Source organism: Peromyscus leucopus, chromosome 2 (genome assembly GCF_004664715.2).
Source record: "Peromyscus leucopus breed LL Stock chromosome 2, UCI_PerLeu_2.1, whole genome shotgun sequence".
Classification (NCBI taxonomy): domain Eukaryota; kingdom Metazoa; phylum Chordata; class Mammalia; order Rodentia; family Cricetidae; genus Peromyscus; species Peromyscus leucopus.
Window position 1 is genome coordinate 79,841,206 of NC_051064.1, and position 27,361 is coordinate 79,868,566.

Here is a 27,361-nt window from a genome sequence, read left to right on the forward strand (position 1 = left end):
GGATTAGTTCTCCCATAAGAGATGTTTCCTGCACACTGTGGGTCAGCTAAGCAGCCAAAGCACTGAGATCTGAACAGGGAGAGACTCTATCTTTGTATGGAAGTTCTATATCCTAAGTAATAATCACTCTGCTGAAGGGATGCACCTGTGCATGTCAAGCTTTCTGCTGGAACTTCAGGGCTGATAGGTTCAATAGCTGTTACAGACAGGTAGACAGCTACAAACAATGGCCTAATTGCTAACCTCATGTTCAAGGAGATCATGCTTAAGGAATATTCTCAGTTGATTAAATTTATACCCCAAAATGAAGAACAGGTGTACCCTCCCCTGTATGCTTTACTGCCCAACATAAGCCTCCTGCAGCCTGGACTTTTAGGGTTGTCAGTATCTGGGCTTCCTGATAATTACTACTTCCCAGGGCTATCTCTGACCCTGGAGCTATTCAAGTTGATTTCAGGCCCTGTTGCATATGTTTTCTATTCTCAGGTTTCTAGGGTAGCACAGTTTTCATTAGAAAGTACCAGTCACTGTCCTCTGAGTCTAAGAGTAGAGAGGGGAGATCCCATCATTCTGCTGACTCATCATCTTAGAATGAGGAGGGGAGATCCCATCATTCTGCTGACTCATCTGTCTCAAGAGTAACTCACACTCAAACCTGCATCTGGATTGAAGGCATGTGAGGACTCTGGCCTTGTCCTAAGGGTTCTACTTGCCAGTCTGTTTTCTCTAGAGCTCCCTGCCTTATCTTTTGAATGAGGCTTCAGCTTCTCCTCCAGTTACCAGGAAGCCACACAGCAGGAACTGTACTTAGGCACAGGTTACTTCTTTTCTGTGCTCAGTAGCCTTTTTCTCTGTGTTTTTCAGGTATCCTGTCACTAGCTTGGTAAATCTCCAAAGCTAATTCTTACTTGCTCTCTGTGAAATAGAGACTATTTTTCTTTTCTTACTTTGCCTCTTCCCCTTTACTGGGTTATAGAGAAGCAGCTTCTAGTTTGATATCTTACCTAGGAATCTGAAACAAACTAATTAATACGAACCTTGAGAATATAGACAATCTAAGCCTTTAGGCAATTTCACAATTAGGCTGGAACTGAGTAAATGAATAGTCAGTACTTTTCATTATATAGATCAACTTTTTTGTTTGTATGTCTACCATAAAGAAGAAGTTGAATTGAACCTAGACCTTTCAAAATACACACACACACACACACACACACACACACACACACACACACACACCGCAGGACAGGTTAATTGTATCTATCTATATATGTGCTATATAGACTATACCACAATCTATTTCAGCAACAAAGTAAAACTAATCACTATGAGAAAAAATAAATTATAACTGAAAATGTTTTACTTGTTATTTAAAACAAAAAGTCTTTTTCTTTGATCACTTGATAGGCATATTATGATGGAATTTATATGAGATAGAATAACTATTATTTTTCTGCTCACAACAAACTATTTTAGCTTTTTAATGCTATTTAATGCTATTTTATCTACCTTGTACTTACCTCCAGATATTCCATACAGGTATGGGTACATGAGACATACCCAGTGAAATAATGCTTCTTTTCCTAGTTTGGTTTAGGGATGGAGCAGGCAACCCAGAGTGGTAGGTAACATCCCCTCATAGGACTGGCATATGTGATGAAGCAAAGGAGCTCTTTCAATGGCAGTGGACAAATTCTATCCTTTGGAGACATTCTATCTGTAGAACAAATCAAATATAGACAGAAATCATGACTGGAAGGATGGGTGGATGGATGGATGGATGGATGGATGGATGGATGGATGGATGGGCAGATGGATTGGCAGATGGAATGGCAGATGAATGAATGAATTATTCTTAAGTACTCTGCCAAGGAAATAAAAACGGCATCTAAAGTCCAAGTGCTTGGCTCGAATCCTTGAGACCCTTGGTTCTGGGATATATCTCCCATTCCTATAATCTGAAATATTTCCTTGTAGGAAACACAAGTTAACAAATTCTCCTTTTCTTTACCTACTTTAATTAATTTTATGTAACTTTCAGCTTGTAGTACTCTGAACAGTATATTATTCTGTTTAAATAGGATACTGTTTTTTACAGCAACATGTTGCTCTTCATACTGTCAGTAATACAGCTCTGCAGATCCATTTCCAGGCTTGTAGGCCTCTTCTCAAAGCCACTTCAACTACTACCTATTCAGCGTTCTTAAAATGGTCTTCCCTCTGTGAAACAATATCAAAGTTTTCCTCAGATCACTGATAGCCAGAAGCCATTTAACAAGGTTTGTTCAGTCTTCTCCTGACTCCCACACATCAACACACCCAAAATTTCCAGAATACTCAGTCCTTTATATAACCCCTGTCTGTGTGGAACTCTGCCCACTTTATGCTCATGAATATTCTCTAAATTTGCAATGTCAAGAGAAGAGCTAATAGACCCATGACTTTCTCACATCTTTGATGCACATTTAATTCAAGTGAGATGCTACCTGAAATTGAAAACAAAGCTAGGATGATCCTTCTATGGTTTGGCATTGTGAATATAAAACAAAGTCATAATGGGGGCACTATGACTAGTGAGAACATGCTCATAAAACCAAAGTCAGTATTAAGCCTCTCAACCACTAGGGAAAGGGTTGAGTTAAGAGATAATGTTCCTATGAACCAAAGGCTGAGGGGCCCCCAGCTGGATCAGGCCCTCTGAAAAGGTGAGACAGTTGATTGGCTTAATCAGTTTGGGAGGCAACTAGGCAGTGGGACCAAGTCCTGTGCTCATTGCATGAATTGGCTGTTTGAAACCTGGAGCTTATGCAGGGACGCTTGGCTCAGTCTAGGAGGAAGGGACTGGACCTGCCTGGACTGAGTCTACCAGGTTGATCGCAGTCCTCGGGGGAGGATTTGCCCTGGAGGAGGTGGGAATGGGGGGTAGACTGGGGGTAAGGGGAGGGGATGGGAGGGGGAGAATAGGGGAACCCGTGGCTGATATGTAGAACTGAATGGTATTGTAAAATAAAATAAAAAAAGAGATAATGTTCCTAATGTTTAAAGATATGTCCACTGAAAGGAAGGAGGGAAGAGAAAAGTTGACCCTTTATTTGGAATCCTAAATAAAACAACTTTATGAACATGAAACTTTTTCTTTTCTTTTGAGATAATTATATAGTTTTATCTCTTCTGTTTCCTCCTTCCAAACCCTCCCATATGCCCCCACTTACTCTCTTTCAAATTTATGGTATTTTTTCACTTAATTATTATTATATGCATGTATGTACAGATATATTCTTAAATATAACTTGCTAAATCTATGTAATGTTACTCATGTATATGTTTTTAGAGTTGACCATTTGGTGTTGAATAACCAGTTGGTATACTGCTGTGGGATGGTCTGTATGTCAAATCACTCTGATTGGTCAATAAATAAAACACTGATTTGTCAGTGGCTAGGCAGGAAGTATAGGCAGAACTAACATAGAGGAGAAAAGAAAGAACAGGAAGGCAGGAGGAGACACTGCCAGCCGCCGCCATGACAAGCAGCATGTGAAGACACTGGTAAGCTACAAGCCACATGGCAAGGTATAGATTTATAGAAATTGATTAATTTAAGATATAAGAACAGTTAGCAAGAAGCCTGCCACAGCCATACAGTTTGTTAGCAATATAAGTCTCTGTGTTTACTTGGTTGGGTCTAAGCGGCTGTGGGACTGGCGGGTGACAGAGATTTGTCCTGACTGTGGGCAAGGCAGGAAAACTCTAGCTACAGTATACTCTTCCCTGGAGGAGACTGTTTCTCCTACTCTCAGAATTCCTTAGTTACCTGTACTTCTTTGTGTAGGGTTAATGCCTCCTGGGCATTCCCCACTCACTTTTTGAAGACTCATTTATTTTTACTCATATGTACCTGCCTGTATGAGTCTGTATATAGTATGTGTGTGCAAGTGCCCAACAGGAATCTTATCCTTGGAACATGAATTATAGGCAGTTGTAAGCTGTCTGATATGAGTGCTGGGAACCAAACCTACATCCTCTATAAAAGCAATAATTGCTCTTAACCACAGAGTCATCACTCCAGCCCCCAAACATGGAATAGTTTCAAAGATAATAAGAAGTTAACGTTTCAAGGCAAGAGCAAAGAAGGTTAAAGTAACCAAAAACATAAATACAAATAAGTATGTGGGAAATGATGTCATCCTCCAGTTGACATGAGCTTAAATAAGTAGCTAATTGTGTTCCACAGAGAAACTCACCTGAGCTGTTTGCTTGCTAAGATGTGCTCTGCAAGACAACAGTTGCTCTTTTAAACATGGGGAGAATGTCATATCTGTTTTATATAGCATGTGTTTCCTAACTAGTTCATTGGACCTAATGAAAACTTGTGTCTACAACAGATCTGGGCTTACCTCAGCAGGATAAACAACGGATAAGACTTTTTCCAGTACAAGCCTGCCTCTAAACTTTCGAGTCGAAAGTATGATTTCTAAGTCCACTGGGCTAATTAAGCACAGCTGGGTCGACATCAGTCCTGCTCTACTGTGACTATTAAGCTGGCAAGAAAAAAAAAATCAATCATCATTAATCACTGAATCTGCCTAGAGGCTTTCCGAGGTGCTAACTGTGTTAAACAGAGCAAGATTGTTCTCACTGAGACCAAATGGTTAAAGAGAGAAAGCGTGTACATTCCTCCAAGGAGGAAGACTCTGATGCAAGCACTGGATGCTATGGTTTTAGACAACAACAAAATCTAACTAGAGTGGGGATGGTAGCTTGTAATTTCTAATACCTTGCACTATATCCAGTTCTGCCTCAAACTGGGAATGGAGAAAAATACTTGTGACCACTGCTGCCATTTATTGTCACCCGAATGATGTCTCTGCAGAAGTTTGTTTAAGAGTTCCCTTTCAGTGTGAATCCATACTCACTTGTGCAGCATTTTCACTGAGCAGGTCTTTTACTGAACTATTGGCTTCAGCCTTGGGCTTAGGATATATTAGAGTTGATGCCATTTTGGTGTATGTACTATTTAATCTATCAAAACTAGCTTCCTACTTGAAAGAGAGTGCTACAGACATTCCAGGTCTTCAACAGATTAATTAGCACTGTTATTATGATGCTTCTTATAATGTGGGATTTGTTGGCTTTATTTTCCCATTTTTAATCTCCTATAATGTTTTTATAGTGCACTGTGAGAACCCCTTGCAAAATAGAGGGGCTGGCCTCTCACTTCATCAGTGGACATCAGTTTAGAAGCCATTTCCCTGTGCCCTGTGGTAGAGAATCCCAGGCAGTGTACACACTGTGGTGTTCTTCCCAGTGAAAAATTAGTTCAGGGCTTGATTTGTACAAGGAAGACTCCCCAAGGCCTCTCTTCGGCTCCAGCTGCAGACAGCCGCAGAGCAGGGAGCTCATTTGCAGGCCAGAGTGACAGCAAGAGGAATAGTGGAAAGACGGCCACAAGCTGGAGGAGAAGCTTTCACTTTTCTTTTAAATCTATCAGTCCTGGCCTCTAGACGTTCGTGAAGAACCCTTACAATAAGTAATATGGGACAGATTGAGCTCAGAATCCCAGCCTCTGGACTTTATGCTTCTCAATTCTTCTGCAAGATTATGCTCATCAGTGAACCTTTGAATTTATACATATACATCACACACACACACACACACACACACACACACACACACACACGTGCGCGCTCGCATGCGCGCGCACACGTGTGTGTGTGTGTGTGTGTGTGTGTGTGTGTGTGTGTGTATGAAATCTCTAGCCAAGCAAAGCAGACACCCAGATTGCATGAGGACAACCCTCACACAGCCAGTCTGAAAATCTGCTGGGCTCTCAGAAATAAGATGCCTCTGTTTTGATTACTGCAGATATCACCCACAAAAAGGATCAGCTATGCTTTAAAGCTGAATACCCTTCTAAACCCACACTCCCCATGAGTTGATTTTGCTGACCGGTTCATGGTGTGTGGCCTAGGCCTGGCAAAGCTTATAGAGACCTAGAGCAGAAGGACACGTAGGCTAGAAGTGAAGGACAGCAAAGGAGAGTGACTATGGGTGTCAACCAGACAAGATTGCCTATGCAAGACATCACCATATCCCAGCACTCATTAGAGGGAATGCACCAATGAACAACATCCAGTCATGCATGCCTACACACACACACACACACACACACACACACACACACACACACACAAACACACGTACACATGCACATGCATGTGCCCCTAAATGCATGCTCTAACACACAAACATACGTGTGTACACATACCTAGAGACACCTCAAAAGAACTTCTAAGTGGAATAGATGGCCAGCAGAAAGTCAGTTGATCCCCAGTTAGGAACCCAGTGTCCCCAGAGACCTGCCTTAAGTCTCACCACGCTCATCTGGAAGAAGATGTCAACAAGAAGAATGAGAGTCCAGCATAACCGAGACATCCAATCCAGATGCAATCATTAAAAAGTTGCCCCCTTGGAGTCCTCTGAACCTCTTGTCTCAATGCCCAAGAAAACTTATGAATGTCATGTGGTTTTAGAATGGGATGGTGCTTTACATTGCATCTGTCAACAGGTGTTCAGTAAGAAATGGAAGTGTATGCCACCACCTCCCATAAGAATTTAGTACAGTCAGAACAAGACCATGTTCTCACTGGGAATCTATCTGCCCATGTTGGGAGTGTAGAAGGGAATGATGGAAAGAGAGAATTGGTGAAGGACATTATGAGAAAAGATTGAATACAGCAAATCCTCATCATGAGTGGAATCCCAGTGCACAGCCAAAAGGCACTGTTCCATCCCACCCTCTATTCTAGAACTCTGAAGCTGCGGGTACATAGAATGAAACATAAATTCTGTTTCCCTGAGGTTTTCAAAGCCCCAGTCTTGTCCCACCACACCACCCATCCATTTGGAAACAGGATGTGGAATGCTGGCTTTTCTCTTACGCCTAGTGTGGAAATGAGAACAGAATGTGTGCTGAGAGAGTCAAAGCCACAGTTCCACCATGACCTATGTTATCAGCTCTTAATGTTCTCACCATTTCTTCAATCTCTTCCCCCAACTTCAAGATCCTCAATTAAATGGATTAACACCCCCCCAACCTGAGCAAAGGGGGGTGAGAAATGTGTAGACTAGGACCCAACTCTAACCAACAAAGTAGAGGAATCACTGGCTGTTCTGTTGGCAGACACTGAAATACATCATAGCATGGATTTCCTCTGTGTCTGACACAGAAAGAAAGTTGGAGAAAAGGGTGTAGTTCTTGTGATCAAGAGTGAATCTGCCAAAGAACTCTTGCAGTCCACTGTGGTCGTGCAAAAGAGTTACCAGGTCCAACCAAAGACTGATAAAAAGTTGCATAGCAAAGACATTCCTAAACTCTTACCCAATTGCCCATTAGGTACCAGCCTCTACATATCTAAGGAGAAGAAATGGACAGACAGGTAAGAACTTTGCTATCCCTACCATGTCCTTCTCACATTCTGCTCCTCAATTATCTACACAAAAAATGGGAAGCAGAAGCTTATAGGCAAAAGGTGAGCATGGCAGATGAGGCTCCTTTTCAACACTGATGACATGGCTGCAGAAAGAGAGGTAAAACTGTCTGCTACTACCAGATAGCAATTGCCATGATCTAAACAGCTTACGACATCCATCTGTTAGTCTGTGGTTCTGTGAATCAGAAGTTCCACATGGCTCAGCTGGGTTCTGTGCTCAGCATCTCACAGGCTAAAGCACGATATTGGCCAACGAGATTCTTATGGTGAGATTTGGGAGAAGAATTCACATCCAGGCTCATTTGGTTGCTGGCAGAGTTTAGTTTCTTGTGGCTACAGATCTAATGTATCCATTTCCAGGCTGTTGGCCAGTAGCCACTTTCAGCCCCTTTTGGCTCTGTGTCCTCATGCGTGGTCCCATCTATTCTCAAGGTAACCATACCACACAGAAGCTTCTCAGAGTCCCTGACTTCTTTTGCTCTTGTTTTAAAGGGCTCCAGTCATTCACATGGCCCATTTGGCTACTATTCTTATTCCCGTTTAAGGGAACATACTTAGGTCCCCAGCATGTCACTAATTTGTAGACATTTTTACCCAGTGTCCAAGGGAAAGTAGCTCCAGAATTCCTGGTGGGGATCCCGAAGGGTCACTCACAGGCATTTACCCTACCACCCATGCTAAGGCAGATTGGAAGTTAAATTATCACTCAGGTCTGAAGGTGCAGACTGCTGTGTGCAAAACCAAGGGCTGTAAAACTGTTACTAAAGACCAGTAACACTGGTTCTGTCAGACTTGTAGATATGTTGTGTTTGGCCTCTGCAGCCACTAAAGATATGTAATATCACTTAATGCAATGAAGAAAAAAGAAACCAATTCCACAAATTTCCAAGTCCAGGTCCCTGACTTATTTGGAATGTCAGGTTTGGAAACACAAGGCCTATACTCTGCAGGGCAGCAGCATGCTTATCCCTATGTCATCTGCTGTCCTCTGGACTCAGGCTGGAGTGTGTTACCTTCCCCCCATGGTCTTGAAAACCTTGTGGAGATATTTGCATTGCCTGCTTGTTCATGCTCTAAAGCATTCCCCAAGTTCAGGCTGTTACACACTGTAAATTGAGGTCATTGGCATGGATAATCTACTTGTGCTGAGAGACTGTAATTTCAGCCTATAAGATGGATTCTGGGGTCACTTTCCCAAAAAGTTATAAAATGATCATCTGAGGCACAGGGTGGCCCATGTCCCTTGAGTGTTGTATAAAGGCCATAAAACGCTCTGAAAATCAGGCATTTGTACAGGAAGTTGCAGAAAAATGTCAATAACTAGCAAATGCAGTTTTCCACTGGGTAACATTTAGGCACTGACTTCTTTAAAAGTAAACAGAAAGTAGAGATGTGGAAAGGACAAAGTTACCACCATCCTTAAGAGATTGGGGCAGGGCTCCAAGAAAGGAGGGACTGGGGGAAAATAAACATCACCCAAAGAGAGCCACTCCCTAGTGGTTCATCCAGAGAGAGGAGCCAAGAGTTTATACGACTGTTTGGTTTGTTTCATTTATTTTTCTCCCACAAGATATAAATCAATCTATTTAGATAGGGATGGTCAAAAGAAAACATTTTATTGCTGTGGATAATTTCCCAGTGGAAAAGGATCATTGTGTTTCATTTTTAACTATCTTGCCTTTCTTTTGGTTATGTGAAACCCCATAAGTTTATGAAAAGTTGTCCAGATGAGGACCCTGAACATAGAAACTATTCCCATCTCTAATTCACATAAAAGTGGAAACAACATGCCCTTGCTCATACACACACAGCACTAGAAACTCAAGAAACTAATTGAGTGCCAAGCACTTCTAGTACCCTAAGGAGATATATATATATATATATATATATATATATATATATATCCTGAGGCTGCCAGAAACTTTGCCTACTGAATGAATTATAGAACAGGAAGCAGATGGGCTGTGTATATGAAACAACCACTATCTGGCAAGATGTGCTGTGCAATTTGGCTGCAAAGATTAAATTGAGCTATTGAATGTTTAATACACTATGCATAACAAAAAGAGCCAGAGCCACAAAACAGCATAAATTACAGAATTGGTATTCACACGGCCTTTCCCAGGAATCAATACACTGCCACCGCTCAGAAGAGTCTGTTGTTTAATACACATAAAGAAGAGAAGAATTCTTCTATTAAAATGAGTTATCTGGGCTATTTACCAAAGGCAGTGATTTAGCAGTGGTAAAGTCTGTGTAGCGCTGTTGAATGCAGATGATAATGCTTCTTGTCCTTGTCTGCCCGTTTCATTGCGCCCATCAGTTGCTGGGGCTGTGAGTCCCTTGGGTACATTAGCAGTCAGCCCAGGAAGTGTGTTTAAGTAATGGACATAATGTTCACATTTGCTAGGCCAGCCTTCTCCCTAATCATGAATTATTCTTCCCCAAGGCTCAATCGGAACATTACTTTAGAAGCAGAAGATTTAATCCTTTTCAGCTGATTGGAGGGAATGATTACAGTATTATTTTCTTGTACAGGCTGTCTCCAGTGAAGGTGCCTTTTTCTGTCCCCATCTTTAATAGGCAGCAATCTTTATTTCCCTGGAGGAAAATGACAATGAATTTGAAATGGGATAAATCTTCAGGAATGCAAGGTACTGAAGCTGTAGATCACTGCTGGTTAGTTAATTAGTTTAGCCCTGACTGGTTTCATCTCCAAGATAGAATACTTTGTAACAGGGGAAACAGTGAGTAGATGGGTGGGTGGGAATGTGGATAGAATGGGAGAGAGAGCATCCAGCTGTAGGCATGAATAACCAGGCGCCTTAAAGCATCAGTGCTCACACAGCTCCCCACTGCACAACCAGCAAAATTAAATCATCAGGACTCACTTGACCCCACCATTCTGACTCTTAAGGACATTTCAAGTTACAGAAAAGGATTGCAGCTTTATGTGGTAGAAATGTTTAAAGCAGTAGAAAGGAAGAATGAGTAGAAGGGTCTGAGGGAATTGGAGCTGTCATCCTAAAAGAATATTTACATACAGGGCTGGCCCTAGACAAAGACCGGGGAAGGAAAAAGTTGTCCTTAAGCATCCCTGGTGGGCTTTCTTAAACACCACTGCACAGGAAGGCAGTAAATAACTGATTGTTGCTTTGTTTGTTTTTAGGGTTCTTGTTTTAATTTTCATGATTAATGTTTCTTGGAAATTAATTAACTTGTGTTGGAAGATCCAAACCTAAGGCATGCTATCATCCTTGCACTCCCCCACTACACCCGTTCTTCCAATAGAATGCCCACAGGAACAACTTCTGATTTCCCTGAAGTCTGGCTAGGAGGAGTCCCTACCACATCCACTTCATCTAACACCTTTTCCATTTTCTCCTTATAAAAGTAGCAAAGAAAGAAACCTATCAAAGTGAAAGAGATCAACAGAATTATAACCAAGTCCTTGATGGCTAACACATCTTGCATCTGATTTAAAGCCAGCAGCTCTCATGTCTGGCTGCCTGTGATCTATTTAGAATTAAACAAGGTCATGTTGCCTTGGCCCTGATTATAAATATATTACGTCTAAGTGATGAATGCAGCATTCATGAGGAACAGATCAAGAGCTCCTGGGGCTGGTGCTTTTCAATCTCTCCTCAGTGCCAAGCTTGAGACATAAAATAAACAGTCTAGCAGAGGGAACACTCCAGAACCCACACACCGAGACACAGGGCTGATTTTGTTTCTCATCACAGCGTAACAGGAGGGCAGGGGAAAAAAAGGAAGATGAGAGAAGAACGTGTCAGAGCCCCTGGGGGCAAGCAGTGCAAGCCTGGTTTCCTGGGTTGTTCCTTTGTTCCTCTCAGCCCATAGTTCTGTGTCACCAAGAAAGTAGAAAAGGGTTTTTGGTGGGTTTTTTTTTTTTTTTTCAGTCAAAGGGGAAGGTGGCATGATAGGCCTTCTTTATGCCGTCATTCAGTCCTTTCCTCCACCACCTTCTTGACCTGCTAAAACAGTGGAAACTCCAGAAAGTCACTTCAGGCGACCCTTCTGTTTTAGAGACATTGGAGGAACACATGACTCAGAAACTCATTTCGGACTGTCACCTGTTAATGCCAGTACTTGTCGCCTGAGACAAGCTGGCTGCCTTGTCATCTGATCAGTACCATTAAATTCTGCTCCTGTTGACCCCAAACTCCTTTAAAAGGTGCCAATTTTGGAAAGAGACCTCTAGCAATACCTCTCATTCCTCTGCCATTTTCTGCAGTTAATCAAATATTTAGCACTCATCTATCTTCCTTTCTCAATGGCTGAGTTCCAACCAAACTTATCCTTCTGATCTCAGAGTCTGTTTGCTGCCTGAGTCCTTATCCTCAACCCCTACATAAAAAAAGTTGATGTGCACCAAGTTCTGACCCATAAAAATAAGTGTCCTCCAAGAAAACAAACATATACATAAAATAACTGTGTCTGTTTTACTGTAGCTGGAAGTAGAAGCCTGTAGCAAAAGCAAGACAATAATGGAAGGTACTCCTAATGACAGCTTGACTTTTCTTCCCTTCCTCATGCAAGATAACAAACTCAGAAAATGGTCAAAACTGCAAAGAGGTCCTCTGGAAGGGCAGCCAGTGCACCTAACCACTGGCCCATGTCTCCAGCCTTGTGCCACTGTTTTTGAAAGCTTGCTCTCCAAACTGTCACTAGCCACTGTAGCTGCTGGCCACACAGGACATGTGGTATATTTGAAGTAATACAAACTGTGATGTGCTGTGTGGGCAGACATGTAATAACCTCACGGTCTTTATTGTAGTTCTACTGGGCAGCGTAAGCATGGCTCACAGCATGATATAGCTGTTTTTCAGGGTTCATCATACCTTAATACAAGGTTTTTTTGTTTGCAAGTCTTTACTGGGGCTCTCCAATATACCCTGGTGATCAGTACTTCAAACTAGAAAATAAACATAGCACTTGCTTTTAAATTCAAATTTAAAACAGAAAAAATACATGTTAAAAAATCTAAGACCTGTATCATCTCCAGTCCTATGTCCCACAGCTGCTCTGTGCTATCTCTCTAGCCTTAGGCCTTGTGAGTGACACCCTGCCCTCCGCCATCCTGGCCTTTTTCAACTCTGTCTACTGTCTCATACTCCACAGCTGCCCCAGGTGTTTCCTCTGACCCTGACCCTGATAAGTCATGCCTGACAGGTCACCCTCTCCACCCTTGATTCTGCAGTATGGTACATCACAGTTGCTCCATGAGTTCCAGGTGCTCAGACCCAGTACCCTCTCCACTTCTGATCCTGCATATCATAACAACCATACATAGTCCACCCAGTCCTGGTAAGTGAATCCCACCTCACCCCATCTCTTGTCCTGCATGTTATAGCCACCCTACTATGTTGCTCAGGCCCTAGTCTCTTGAGCCTTTGCTCTACCATCCTGAGGCTCTCCCAGGCCATCCAGCCCACAATCCCACTTTAGAATTCTGCCCTGGTGGGCTAAAAACCTAAACCAAAGCCAGGAAGGAAGGGAGGGGGGAGGGAAGGAGGGAGGGAAGGGAAGGGAAGAAAGGAAGGAAGGAAGGAAGGAAGGAAGGAAGGAAGGAAGGAAGGAAGGAAGGAAGGCAGATGCACAAGCAAAATAAAGCCAGAAAATATGCCTCCTCCCCAAATCACTAATCCAATAGTAATGTACACTTAGAATCACTTAGATAAAACTCACAAAACAGTTTTTTTCATTTAGAATTACAAACACATTCAAAAAGTTTAAAACATTAGAAGGGGACCAACATTTGCATGGATTAAAGAGGACAGGAATGATGTCCTTGCCATCTAAGTAGAGAAGATGGCAAGTGGACAGGCTAGGAGGGAGATGGAATTCTAAGAGTGCTCAACATGTATTATGTCCAAGTGTAAAATTGTGATTAACAATTGTAAAAATATACATGAAGTAGAATTTATGTCACACTCAGCACTTCCAAGCCAAGTTCCTGGACTTAGCTTAGTGGGCCTGCAAGGCTACACATTCACTATCTTTGACTACTTTGTGGGACTGCAAGTGAATCTTGTTCCTGGTTTTTGTGTACTGGAGTAGATCCAGATTTTTGTGAGTCCTAAAGTTTTTTGGGAATTTTTTTTTAAAAGAAAATTGGTAACAAAAACTCAGTTCCTCCTGAATAAAGCATTATTACTGACCTGGGAAAGACTGATGTCAAGCAAATGTGGGAATGATTAGCCACTTGTATGGGTCAGAAGTGTCTCCAGACAACTGCGTGTGGAGAGCATGAATCTGGTTAGGATGTTAGAAGAAGAGCTTTATCTGACCAAAACAAACAAACAAACAAACAAAAAAAAAAACCAAGGGTATTTTCAATGGAAATAAGACATAGCTAATAATGGCAAGAAGTGAGGCTGGACAAAATATAGGACATGTCTTTTCTGTCAGGCTAGATTCCATTCTAGAGTGTGGGAATTAGGAACCCCGAGAATTCTGAAAGAGGGCTGTCTTGATCAGTTCAGGAAGACATACAACATGCCATGAACTGAGCCAAGTATGGTGGTTCACACCTCTACTCCAATGCTGGAGAGGAGACTGCAACAAATTCAAGACTACATATCAATACCCTGGCTCAATAAACAAACAGCAACTACAAATTCAGAATAACTTGAACTGAAGCTGTAGAGCCCTGTCTTCCAAGCATAAAAGCCACTCTCATAATCTGAACAGCTCTGACTACTTGCAAGAGATCCCTCAAGGTTTGTTGACTATAAATATTCACTCCTAGAAAACAGAGGTGGGAAGGATGATTGGACTTCAGCTGATATTCTGACCACTCCCTGATACACCTCTTGATGTTAGGAAATGCTGGAGTATGCTAGGGTACACAGGCTGAGAATGGTTAACTGAAAGGGGAGCTCCATCTGTGTGGCCATGAGATAGTCATTGTCCATGATATGTGAAGATGTTCCAGTATAGCAGTTTCAGGGTCACCCATTCTCCTACAAGTAATTCTTCATGCATGTACTGTAAGTAAGTCCAGTAAAATCATCTGCTCACCAAGATGAACTCTGGTGGAATTGTTCTGTGCTCTGTCATTCGGGCCTCATAAGGAAGGGTTAGATGTTATCTACATCTCCTCTGGGAAGGAATTCTTACAATGTTGGGTTTATTAAACAACTCACATTTATTTACCATAGTCCAGGGAATGGGAAGTCCTTGGAAGATAAAGATCCAGTATCTGGGTAAAGATTTCCTCTGATTTACGTATGTCACCCTTGTTCTGCACCCTCATATGAAAAAAATATATATATGGAGAGAACTTGTTCCTGTTTCTCCTCAGATGAGCTTTAAAACCCACCATAAGGGATTTATCCTCATGACCTCATTGTCTCCCCAAAGTCTGCCTTCTAACACCACCTCCTTAGAAAATGGGATTTTAGCAGATGTATTTGCCAAAGATATAAACATTTAGTACATTGAAAATAACTTCAAGGATCAAATTTTAAGTTAAATGGGCAACCCCCAGCACTTTGGGGTCAAAAGCAACACACATCTGCCATGTAAAACATCTCAACTGTGGGGCTTAAGTGCATGGTGGATAGGTTAAATGAATCTTGTTTTAGATAGCTAAGTAAGCTTTCTTTAGTTATCAACATCAGTCATAATCCTTTTAACTTATCCATAAATATTACTTTAGGAAATGCCAACAAAATCGAAGAAAGTTAAGTTAAAAATAGCAATCTCAGCGCTAGAAAAACAGGACAGTAGAACTCCAGGAGAGTCTAAGGTAAACATATAGATTTGAGGCATGGGGGTGGAAAATGAGCACCCCTCAGTAGTAATGAGATGGTAGCTGCCATGAGGCCCCAGATACGGCAACCTGAATCATCAACAGTTCTTCAAGTTAAAGTCTCTGAAATAGGATTCTCTGAACATCCCAAGTTGAAACTCATTTCTCTGAATAAATTTCTCTGAACAAAGCCTGTAATTCCAATTCATCAGAGATGAATGTAACAGCTGGAATGTTGTTTAATATATTCTTCCCCGTGGTGAAACTGACATGAGAAGCCAAATTCTGAGTACAAGGTTTCCTTGCAAGGCCTGATGAGGTTGCTGGAAGATGGTTGTACAATGCACATGCACTTTGCCATCTGAAGGCAATGAACACATCTGGGAGGTTCTGAGGCCTCTCCCTTAGTTAGCACAGGTTTCACAGAGACAAGGTGTTCTCCCAATGTTGTGTGGTTTCTCCGCAGCTGCTGGAGAGTTATTAAGAGAGTCAGATGATTTCATCTGTGTCTATGTCAATGGAATGTACTAGTGAAGACAAACAGGAAAAGGATTTTCCAAGTGGCAGAAATCCAGATGCCATGGGACACCATAATTCTCATTTTTGAGTAGAAGAACACTTTTTCTTTACAATTGAATCCATCATGGCTTATTACAGTTTACTTTGGATTATATGATTGTTTTCCAAAAGGTCTCTTTAGTTTTTTGCACCCTATGCCCAAAAGCTTGCTGGCCACCAAATTATAAAAGAATCTATATATCAACCAATATCAGGATGCCTGTAAAAGTCCATGGACATTCTGAGAATGAAAGATAGATACTGCTGAGAACCATACCTCACATACATTTCATTCAACACAATACACAGTAGATGTATCAAAGAACAAAACCAAAAGCACAGAGAAGACAAAATACCAGTTGTCGCCTAGTTTTGTATACTCATTTAAACCTCCCATATTAAAATATGAAAATACAGCAAATGTTGGAAGGAATGAATGGTTTCAGAATATTATATCAGATATAGGAATGGAAAGTGAAAGATGTTGCATTAGAAATACTGAAGCCCAAATTTGGGCTCCCTGATTATGAGCTCTTATGTAAAAATATTTTAGGCTGAGTGGCGGTGGCGCATGCCTTTAATCCCAGCACTCAGGAGGTAGAGCCAGGAGGATCTCTGTGAATTTGAGGCCAGCCTGGTCTACAGAGCAAGATCTAGGACCGGCACCAAAACTACACAGAGAAAACCTGTCTCAGAAAACCAAAGAAGAAAAGAATATTTTAAAGATACAACTAAAGATATTTAAATGGTTTAGGGGATTGAGATTATCTCTTGCAACAATTCTGATTTGTGAAGGCAAATTGGTGTTAATTTAGAGAAATTTCATTTTGGCGCCATTGTTGCTCTTCCAAAGCTAGCCTACATCTTTTCAGTCAAATGAAACTTAACAAAAATCTCTCCCTGGCCTTTATGTATTTATAGATAGCAAGAAGGACACCACTTCCTTTTGCTTGAAAATAGGGTGGCATACAAATGAGAATGAACTGTGAAAGCTACTCCTCTAGTTAGAGCCTGAATGAGGAGGGTAACCAACATATGAACTGAAAATTGAGGGCCATCAGACATGGAGCAGACCTCATTCTGCTTCTGGTCTTTTATGGTTGGACATAATTCTTAAAAATGTTTCTTAGCAAAATCTTAATTTAATTAAGAAGATTAAGTCAGAAGAAGACTTTTGCATGGCCTTATCTGAGTCAAATATCCTCTTCCTTCACTGTGCCACTGGAAGACATTTGGGGACATAGTCAAAACAAGTTTTCATTTACTCATATTTCCAAATTTAAAATCAACTGTATTTGCAACCCCCTACTCTTCTCTTTGCAGCCCAGTGTACTTCTTACTGCAGTAAATGCATCAGTCAGTCCTTGAGAAGAAAGAATGAAAGAGTGGTAAAGTCTACAACTAGTAAGCTGAGTAACAAACTCTTAATCACTGTTTCTGTACCCATCCCTATTTTGTGGTTTTGTAACTAACACTTTAGCTAGGAATAGACTTCTAGCTTATTTTATAGTAAGATATTTGTTGAAAATTCAGTCTAATGTTTTGTGAAAGGAGGTATGGATTGTTGTTCCCAGAAAAAGGACAGGACTACTGTGCTGCTTATCTTTTTCTCAAATTGACATAGCTAGAACCATCAGGGAAGAAGAAACCTCAACCACTGGCCTTTAGGAAAGTCTGTGGGTCATTTCTTCTTTAATAATTGAGGTGAGTGAGGACAGCCCACAATGAGTGGGCTCATCTCAGACAAGTGGTTCCAGGTCACACAAAAAAAAGAAAGCTGAGGCTCAGAAACATATTGGCATCATTTCTTCACAGTCTCTGCTTTAGTCCCTGCCTCTCCTGTTTGAATTGTTGCCCAGGTCTCTCCTGTTTGGATTGTTGCCCTGACTTCCCTTCATGATTGACTATGATCAAGACATGTAAGACTAAACTTTCTGTCCCAAGTTGATTTTGGTCATGGTGTATATCATACCAGTAGAAAGTAAAATAATAAACCTGTGTTAAAGATTCTACAGGGCTAGTTAATTAGAATTTACTATGTGAGGAGGATTGGAACATTGCAGATCCAAAGCCAAATTATCTTAGGCTGCCTTTAGGCCAGTGGTTTTCAACCTTCTTAATGGTGTGACCCTTTAAGACAGTTCCTCATGTTGTGGTAAACCTCAACCCTAAAATTATTCCATTTCTACTTTATAACTATAATTTTGCTACTGTTATGCATTGTAACACAAATATCTACTATGCAGGATATCTGATATATGATCCTGTGGGGGTCATGACCCACAGGTTGAAAACCTCTGCTTTAGGCCATTTAATAGAAATTCATTGTCCATCTTTGTTTCTGACTTAGCATTCTTACAGCTATCAGGCAAAACCTTTAGAATATTTTAACTTTACAGAGCAGTAGACTACACCAACCACTTTCTACATTGAAATATGTTTTGGGGACAACATTAATCTGTTTTGCTGGTTCATGGTCATTCATATATGGCTCAGAATCAGTTAGGTCTTGTTCCTTTTAAGGTGAGAGTTGTGCTTTGCAGTTAATAGTTTAGCACCCAACATGGGGCCTCAATAATGATCCACTTTCATAGAGGAAGTTACTGGATTAGTGCTATACAAGTACCAACACAGGCCATTTGTGCTCAGTCATCCATTGCCTCCTGAGATGGGTGTTGATGAGCTCTCATTGGGGTACTTACATACTCAAGTATGGTCTTTGGTTTGTTCAATAGTCCATTGGTTTATTCTGAGCTGGTTGTGAGATACCTTCTTATTACATGTCAGAGAACTTATTTTTGTTTGAGATAATTCTATTTAGAGCATTTTTATTGACTAGAATTCAGATTTTCATCTTGTTAATAACCCAATATCTAATTTTGCATTTTTCTGTAACCTTTCCTTATTGTAATTTTGTTCCTTTTAGGTTAGCAGTTCTAGGAGCACAGTCATAAAGATGCCACCAGAAGGAGACATGTGTTTTCTCTAGCAAGAGCAGAGTAGAGGGTTAGAAGGAACATCTCAGGTCAGGCAACAACCACATACAGATGTCCAAGGCCATTTAAACATCCCTGTTGACTCAGACAAGAACACATACAAAGGGATATGGTGGTTTGTATTAGAATGGCCCCCATAGGCTAATATATTTGAATGTTTAGTCATCAAGTAGTGACACTACTTAAAAGGATTAGGTGGTATGGCCTTGTTGGGGTGGGTATAACCTTGTTAGAGGAAGTGTATCATTAGGGGTGGGCTTATGAGGTTTTAAATGCCCAAACCAGTCCCAGAACCTATCTCTTCTTGCTGCCTGCAGGTCCAGATGTAGAACTCTCAACTTCTCTAGCACCATGTCTTCCTGTACATCTCCATGCTCCCCAACATGACAATAATGGACTAAACCTCTGAAAATGTAAGCAAGCCTCAATTAAATGCTTTCTCTTATAAGAGTTGCCATGGTCATTGTGTCTCTTCACAGCAATAGAACACTAACTAATCAAGGGGTAGGTGATCACCCAGTGTCTGGAATACCCTCACTTTCCAATAATACATGCAGGATCAATTCTGAAATACAGTGGAAAGACCTAAGTGAACTATTCTTATGACACTTAAATCTGATCCAAACACAAATCCAGGCAGCTAAAATGTAATCGTTGCAATTTTCAGGGGTAAGAAGACATTAAAATGGGAAAAAGAAATTCAAGCAACAAGAAAGTACTTGTTGAAAAACAACCATTTGGTGCTCCACATTTTTTGTTTGATTTTTATGATAGTAGAACTTGAAAGTATTTTTTAAATAGTTGTTTGTTATTACCTGCTTCTTGTTCATTTGTTTGTTTGTTTGGTTGGTTGGTTGGTTGGTTGGTTGGCTGGTTGTTTTGTCTCCTTGCAAAATGAAAAATCCTAGGTAGTAGATCATAAACAGAAAACTCACTTTCATTAGAATTCAATAACATATATGAAAAGAATTGATGAAATGACTAATTAAAAAAACTTAGAGATTTAAAAACCAATTCAAAATCAGAGAAATGCTAAAGAACAGAAAATAATCAGAGAAGATTTGAAGTGATATGAAAAACAAAAGAAGTATTCTTAGAAGTCCAACTTGTCTTGAGCTACAAGTTCCTCTGTCCTCAGCCTCACCTCTTCTGCCTTCCCTCTCTCTGCTCCTCTCTCTGCTCTCTTCTGTAAACCCCAGGCAGAACATAGCACAGCAATAGAAACCCTAACTAGGACATTCATATCACTGTTTTTGTGTCATTGTGTCTGTTGGCCTGTCACCCTGTATCTACGATTTCATATTCTTGTTTAATACCACATATACAAATTAAATGAAGGCAAGACCTCTATAATAAGAGGTTTTAGAGTTTGACCAAATAAACAGATGATTCAAAAGAAGGAGGCAAAACCAGAATGAAGCCAGAGATGCCAGACTATTATTCTGACTTTGGCTGTCTTGTAGGCCCAAAGAGAAGTCAATGATTTTTTTTAGCAATGGAAATTTCAGAGTACCTATTACAATAGACCCAAATCTTAACAAGTCTGTTAATTTAAATTTCTTGGTAAGAAAAAACAAATATCTCCAGTACTGTTGAGATGTTTTACCCATGCTTCAGACACAGCTCACAGGTTTTGAATAAAATGTATAGTTATTTTATTTTGTTAAACCAATCAATTTTTATTTCAAAATTTCTGTAGGGACAATGAGGCAGAGGAACTATGAAGCATAAAATATGAAAAATTATAATATGGGACATATTTTTAGTAGAGAATGCTAAAATTAAAAGGACATGCTTTTTGATGAGAAAGGATTCCATATGGTTAAATAAGTATTTGTTTAAAGCAAAGGGCTTTTCCAAAGTAAAAAAGGACAATCTTAGAAGGCTATAGTATACCATAAAAGATTTCTGAAAACTTAAGCCTAAAGAAAGCAGAGTTATTACTAACTGGCCATAATTAAATGTTGTTAAAAATTCAGAGGGACATATTAATTCAAAATGCTGATTTAAAATTAGAGTGGGGCTCTGTTTATTACAATAAGGTTGTTTTATTCTTAGTAATATTTACAGAAAAGTAGCATCAAGAACAAGGATTTTATTTTATTTGTCCTTTGGCATTTGAAACCTGATGATTAGATTTTATCCATATGTCTCCAAAATGACTATATAAATGACAAAGATAAAAATACTTTAATGCTAAGTTTGTATGTCTTCCTATTGGTTAGAATATTCTCTTGTTAGAAGTTGGAAAAAAAATCTATTAGAAAGAAATACTCCTAGTTGGGGCATTCCAACTAAAGCATCTATTAATCATGGAACCTGTTTCAGTGAACAAATATTGAGGACTATTTTAAAATTTGTCTCATTATACACAATTTTCATTTTGCCTATGATCTTCAGTCCTTTGAATTTATAATGAAATGAACAAATGGCACCAAAAAGAAAACAAACAACAGCAAGAAAACAAACAAACCAACAACTGCCCAAAAATGACCAAAGCTTTGGCTTACTTAGTCAACATTCCTTTCGGCCATTGGTTCTTCTAAATCTAATACCTGTCTCTTTTGGAAAATGTGATGACTAATCTTAGATGTCAACTTGGTTAAACCTGGGGTCAACGAAAAGACATGGTTCAGGGCAGGTTGGCAGGGGTATTCCTGGAATAACTAATTGAAGGGAAAAAAAATCCTTCCCCAGAATGGACAACATTTTCTGGATGTGGCCCAGATACAAAGTGGTTTAGGAAAGGCAGGGTGGCTTTTATCTACACATCTTCACTCCCATGTGAGTGCTTCTAACCTATGGTTGCCCCTACTGCTGCCATTCATTGATATTGTGGCCTGGCTCTGTAGCCCTTACAATGGAAGATCAGAAGCTCTCCTGGAATCCTCTAGGCCTTTTCCTTCATACTGGGACTGTTGAAACATCCGGCCTTGCATAATAAGAAGCAATTCAGCCTTTCTGGCATGCACAGTAGCCACCATTGAGCTAGCCAGCCTGTGTCTTGTCAGCCATTTCAGTAGCTCTCATTAGTAATATGCATTTGTCCTAAAAGTTTTCTTCCTCTAGAGAACCCAGACTAATACAGAATCCATTAATTGTCTCCTAATTAAATAATTATTAGACATTTTATAAAAAATAAGCAAATGACTTTATGGAATATCCCTGATAAAGGGAGAGATTATTCATTATTATATTTTAAAGTCTTAAAAGTAATAACTATGGATTCAGAATTGATTATAGTTTCTTCCCACAATGATCTTCCAGGAAACAAAAAAACTGAATGGATAAGAGTCAAAAACAGTAGATATTTATCTATTGGAAAACACATAGCATAGATTCCTTTCAGCTTCAGTGGAAAGAATCCTCTATATGCATTTAACCATCTCCTTGTAAAAACTTAGAAATATAAACACCTGCATTCATATTTATTACTTCAAAGTTGGGCCAGCTCCTTCTGAGAGCATGTCAATGTGAAAGTCAGAAAGTCTGGATGATGCTTATTTCTAAATACATTTACAACTGAATACTCACAATCCTCCTGAAAACATTTTTATAATATATTTCTGTCCTTTATAAAAATATTTTAAATTATTTGAGATATTTAGAATTTTCCTTGGTATAATTTTCCAAATTATATGAATAATGTTGATCTTACTTTTAATGTAGCTATAAATGAGGATGACAGTCATAATTGTGTTTTGTTATGACTGTCTCCCCATTCTTTTTCCTTACTCAATATCGCATACTTTACTTGAACTAAATCTTCATGTTAAAAAATATTTTTAAATGTCCCTATTTTATAAAATAATTCTTTTTTAATTAAAAATTTCTTTATTTTACATATCAACCACAGATCCCTCTCTCATCCCTACTCCCCCCCTTTTCTATTCCCCCACTAGCCCATCCTCCATCCCCTCCTTCAAAAGGGTAAGTAAGTTCTCCCATGGGGGGACAGGAAAGCCTGGTACATTCAGCTGAGGCAGGTCCAAGCCCCTCCCCTCTTCCTCAAAGGTGTGCAAAGTGTCCAATCATAGGTAATGGGATCCAGAAAGCCAGCTCATGCACCAGGGATAGATCCTAATCCTACTGCCAGGGGCCCCTCAAACAGACCCAGCTACACAAATGTCTCCTATATGTAGAGGGTCTAGTGTCTGGTCCCATGCAGGTTTCACAGCTGTCTAAATTTTGTGAGTTCCTATGAACTAGGTTTATTTGTCTCTGTGGATTTCCCCATCATGACCTTGACCTCCCCCCTTGCTCATATAATCCCTCTTTCCTCTCTGCAACTGGACTCCTGGAGCTTGGCCTGATGCTTGGTTGTAGATCTCTGCATCTGCTTCTATCAGTTACTGGATAAAAGTTATGTGATGACAGTTAGGGTATTAACTGATTTGAATACAGGGGTAAGCCAGCTTAGGCACCCTCACCACTATTGCTAGTAGTCTAATCTGGGGTCATCCTTGTGGATTCCTGGGAATTTCCCTAGCACCAGGTTTCTCCCTTACTCCATAATGTCTCCCTCTATCAAGATATCTCTTTCATTGCTCTCCTACTCCACCCCTCTCCCAGTTGGACCATCCCATTCCCTCAGGTTCTGATCCCCCATCCCCTCCCCTCTATCCCTACCTCTTACTCCCAGTTTACTCATGGAGATTGCTTCTTAGCCTTTTGGCTAAGATCAAGTGTAGTATCAGTCTCATAAAATAATTCTTATTATTCATATAATTTGAGGGAAAAAAGGACTTCAGTTTTTAGATTATCTACTACCTACTGTACTGGTTATGCTTCTGATGGGATAAAATACCTTGGCCAAAAATAATTTATGAAAGGAAGAGTTCATTTTGGCTTATGGTGCTAAAGGAATAAAAGTCCATCAGGGAGGAAGGCATAGCAGCAAGTGGTAGGCATAGATATGGGAGTAGGAAGTTGAGAGATTTTATCTTTAACCACAGCTGCAAAGCAGAGAGGGCAAAGTGGAAGTAGAGTGAGGCTACAGACTCTAGGGTCCCGCCCCCCAGTGGTGTACTTCCCCCAGCAAGGCTGCACCCCTTCCCCAAACAGTGCACCAACTGTTAAACTGCCCAGTAAAGACATTTCTAATTCAAAGCACCACATTCCACTCCTTAGCCCCCACAGGCTCACAACTATATAGTGCAAAAATATATTTAGTTCAGTTTCAAAATCCTATACTCTTTCTCAGTCTTAGCATTGTTTTAAAATCCAAGATCAAACTCTCATTTGAGAGACAAGGTAATTCTTTAGTTGTAGCTCTTTACAAAAGCAAGGGCAAATATTACATGCTTCCAACATACAATGGTATAGAACATATATTCTCATTGAAAAATGAAGGAATTGGTGAATGGTGGGGAAATACTGACCCAAAACAAGTCCAGAACTCCAAAAGACAAATCAAAATCTGATATAGCCATGTCTGGTAACAAAGGACTCAATACAACTCTGCCCTTTCAATGTTGTTTCCTTCAACTTCATCCCTGTCTTGGGATAACTCCACTAACTGTGTATCTCCCTCTTTGACAGATATCTATTGTGTGACAAAACATTCCCTGGGGAGATGTAACACACACACCTATTCTCTCCAGATAAGGAACCTACAACAGACCAAAAGACAGATTTCACAAAAGTTCAGCTTGGTGAACCAATGCGTTTTATTGCGGTTACTTATAGAAATATGGGTGAGGGATTACTAATAGGAACAGAAGTGAATCAAAGAGAGCTGCATCATCAAACTTCACCCCAGCATGGGCGACAGCTTGCAAAAGCTGCAAGTCTGGAGCACACTACACAACCTGCAGGAAGCACAAGAGGTTGGAGAGTGTCCTTTCCATATGACTCAGTTGATCTGTGCTTCTTCCAGGCAGCTGCTCTGGTTTCCAAGTCTTCCTTGCAGCTTGCCTTGTTTGAGCATGTTCTTTACATCTTTGCATGTCTGAGAGTGACTTTGAACAGTCTTTATTGTTTATACTCGGGAACAGGAGCCTAATATATTTTATTAAATTTTAGGGACTTCTTGAAGTTATTTTGAGTTTTCCACTTCAGAGTAAACTTCTTCACAACAATGATTCATGGCTCCAGCATCTCTGATATCTTGAGGTTCCCATTTCAACCCAGACTTCACTTTTACACCTTCAATAAATTAGCTTTTCTCAGCCTTCCTCTGTCAGGGTCTCCCATGCCTTATGTTCCCTAGACTCTGGGACTCTCTTAAATTTTAGAGACAGAATCCATGACCTCCCTCCAATTCTTGCATCTTTCATGCCTCCAAATCCAGTACCATGTGGATGACACTGCCAAATTTAACTGCCAGCTCAGAATGAACCCTGGCTCCCTTCAACCACATTAGCAGCAGCTTCTGTATGTCAAAGCAATTGATTTCTGCAAGTAGAAAATCCCTTAAGGTCTCTGTTCACAAGTTAGTGGTTTAGCCAGGTAGATTTCTCCACACACCCCTTTATTTGTTCTAATGCAAAGCAAACCTTCCCTTAATGTTGCTAATCTTAACAATTACACTTCTCTTTCAGCACATGCCTGAGCTACAGCTTTAAGCTTCCAAGCGATCTCTTGCTCTCTAAATTGTACACCTTGTATTTATTTCTGCCCTACTGGCTCTTTTTCATTGTAAATCCGCATATGATTATCTGTAATAACCATGCCTAGTTTATTACCTTTTAATTTAACCTCAACCAAGTTCTTAGGACATAGGAAGAAGGCAGTCACAGTCTTTGCCAAAATAACAAAAAAAAAGCATCTAGCCCAGTTGCTGATATTTCCCCTCTGTGCCACCTCAAGAAACATCTTGAAGGAGGACTCCATAGCTGGCATTGCTCTGAGAACTACTGTCTTCTAGGTTCCTACTGGCATGGTCCTTTAATCTCTGCTTATAGCAGTGGTTCTCAACCTTTCCAATGCTGTGACCCTTTAATGCAATTCCTCTTGTTGTGGTGACCCTGAACCATAAAATTATTTCATTGCCACTGTAATTTTGCTACTGCTATGAATCAGAATGTAAATATCTGATATGCAAGATATCTGGTATGTGACTCCCCCAAAGGGTTTATGATCCACAGGTTAGAATCATTTATAACATTCAACCATTTTTCTAGTTCAAAATCCCTAGGTCTTCCTAGTTCAAAATCCCTAGGTCTTTCACATTCCTCCATGAAACAGCATGGTCAGATTCTTCACAGCAAGAGCTTACTCACTCTCCTGCAGCAAAGTCTTTTTGTTACTTTTCTGTTGTTGTGATGAAATCGCCATGACCAAAAGCAACTTGTGGAACAAAGAGGTGATTTTGGCTTATGATGCAGAGGTCTGTGAATCCATCATAGCAGGGAGGCAGAGCAGCAAGAAATGGGTATAGCAGCAGGAAGTTGGGAGATCACATCTTTAACCACAAGCATGAAGCAAAGAGAGAAAACTAGATATTGAATGATGGTATGAACTTTCAAATGCCTGCTCTCAATAACATAGTTACTTCAACAAGGCTATACCACCTCTCCAAACAGTGCCACGAACTGAGAATCAAGCAAATACCTAAGCCTATGAGAGATATTTTTCATTCAAACCACTACACATAATTTAAACTTCCTAAAGGAGAGGACTCTGGACCACAGAGGACTCTGATGGTCACAGCAGCAGTAAAAGAGGGAATGCACATGCAGCCCAGCCTTCTCAGGTGATCCTGAGCTGGGCAGGTGACCAGAGCCTGGCTCTACATATGAAAGAATGCCAGAGCACAGAGCTTCACTGCAGCAGCAAAATGCATCCTCAGTCCAGGCCTGTTAGGCAACTCCAAGCCAGTCACAGCTCCCAGGGTCTGCTTTGACACATATAGGAACAGAAGAAAGTATCGTAAAAGACCCCAGGACCCCAGCAATGCTGTGTGTTGCTGGAAACCAAAATCAGAAGCTGAACTCTCTAGAAGAATTTGAGCCAAAGTCAGGTGAGAGGCAGAAGAACTTAAAATTGAGAGATTTTTGGTGCTGCCCAACCCACCACTACCATAGCCTGGAGGAACAAGTGATCTGCCCAAAGCACCAAACAATAGACTACACTGTAAGAGAAGACCAGACTTTGGTAGGAGCAGACATATCAACTTGATAATCCATAGTTACAGCTCCAGAAAGGTGATAAGGATTCTGCTAAAGTTGGAAATCTGCATCTATCCCCACCTCCACTACATATTCTAGCTAGCCCCTCTGGAAGTTCGAGGTACTTCTGTACCATTGGAATTATGTGGAGAAAACTTCAGCAATGATATTGAAACACTAAAAAAAAAAGAGTGAAATAAGAATTTTAAAAAATGAAAAGAAAAAAAGCAAAATTCTCATGAGAAATCATCACCAATAGACAAGATCATTTAGAGAGACAGCTAGGACAGAAGACAAAGTTTAGATAATATTAACTCATAAACATACAGCATAGGGAATAGAAAGTCCCTTTCATAATAATCTTAAATGTAAATAGATTCAACTCGTAAATAAAAAGATGCAAACTAACTCACTAGATTTAAAAACAAA

The 27,361-nt window shown here is 40.3% G+C and overlaps 1 pseudogene; it reads left to right on the forward strand.

Moving 5' to 3' along the window:
* Positions 1 to 23,476: 23,476 nt before the first annotated feature.
* On the forward strand, positions 23,477 to 23,596 carry LOC114696308 (annotated as a pseudogene).
* Positions 23,597 to 27,361: the final 3,765 nt, after the last annotated feature.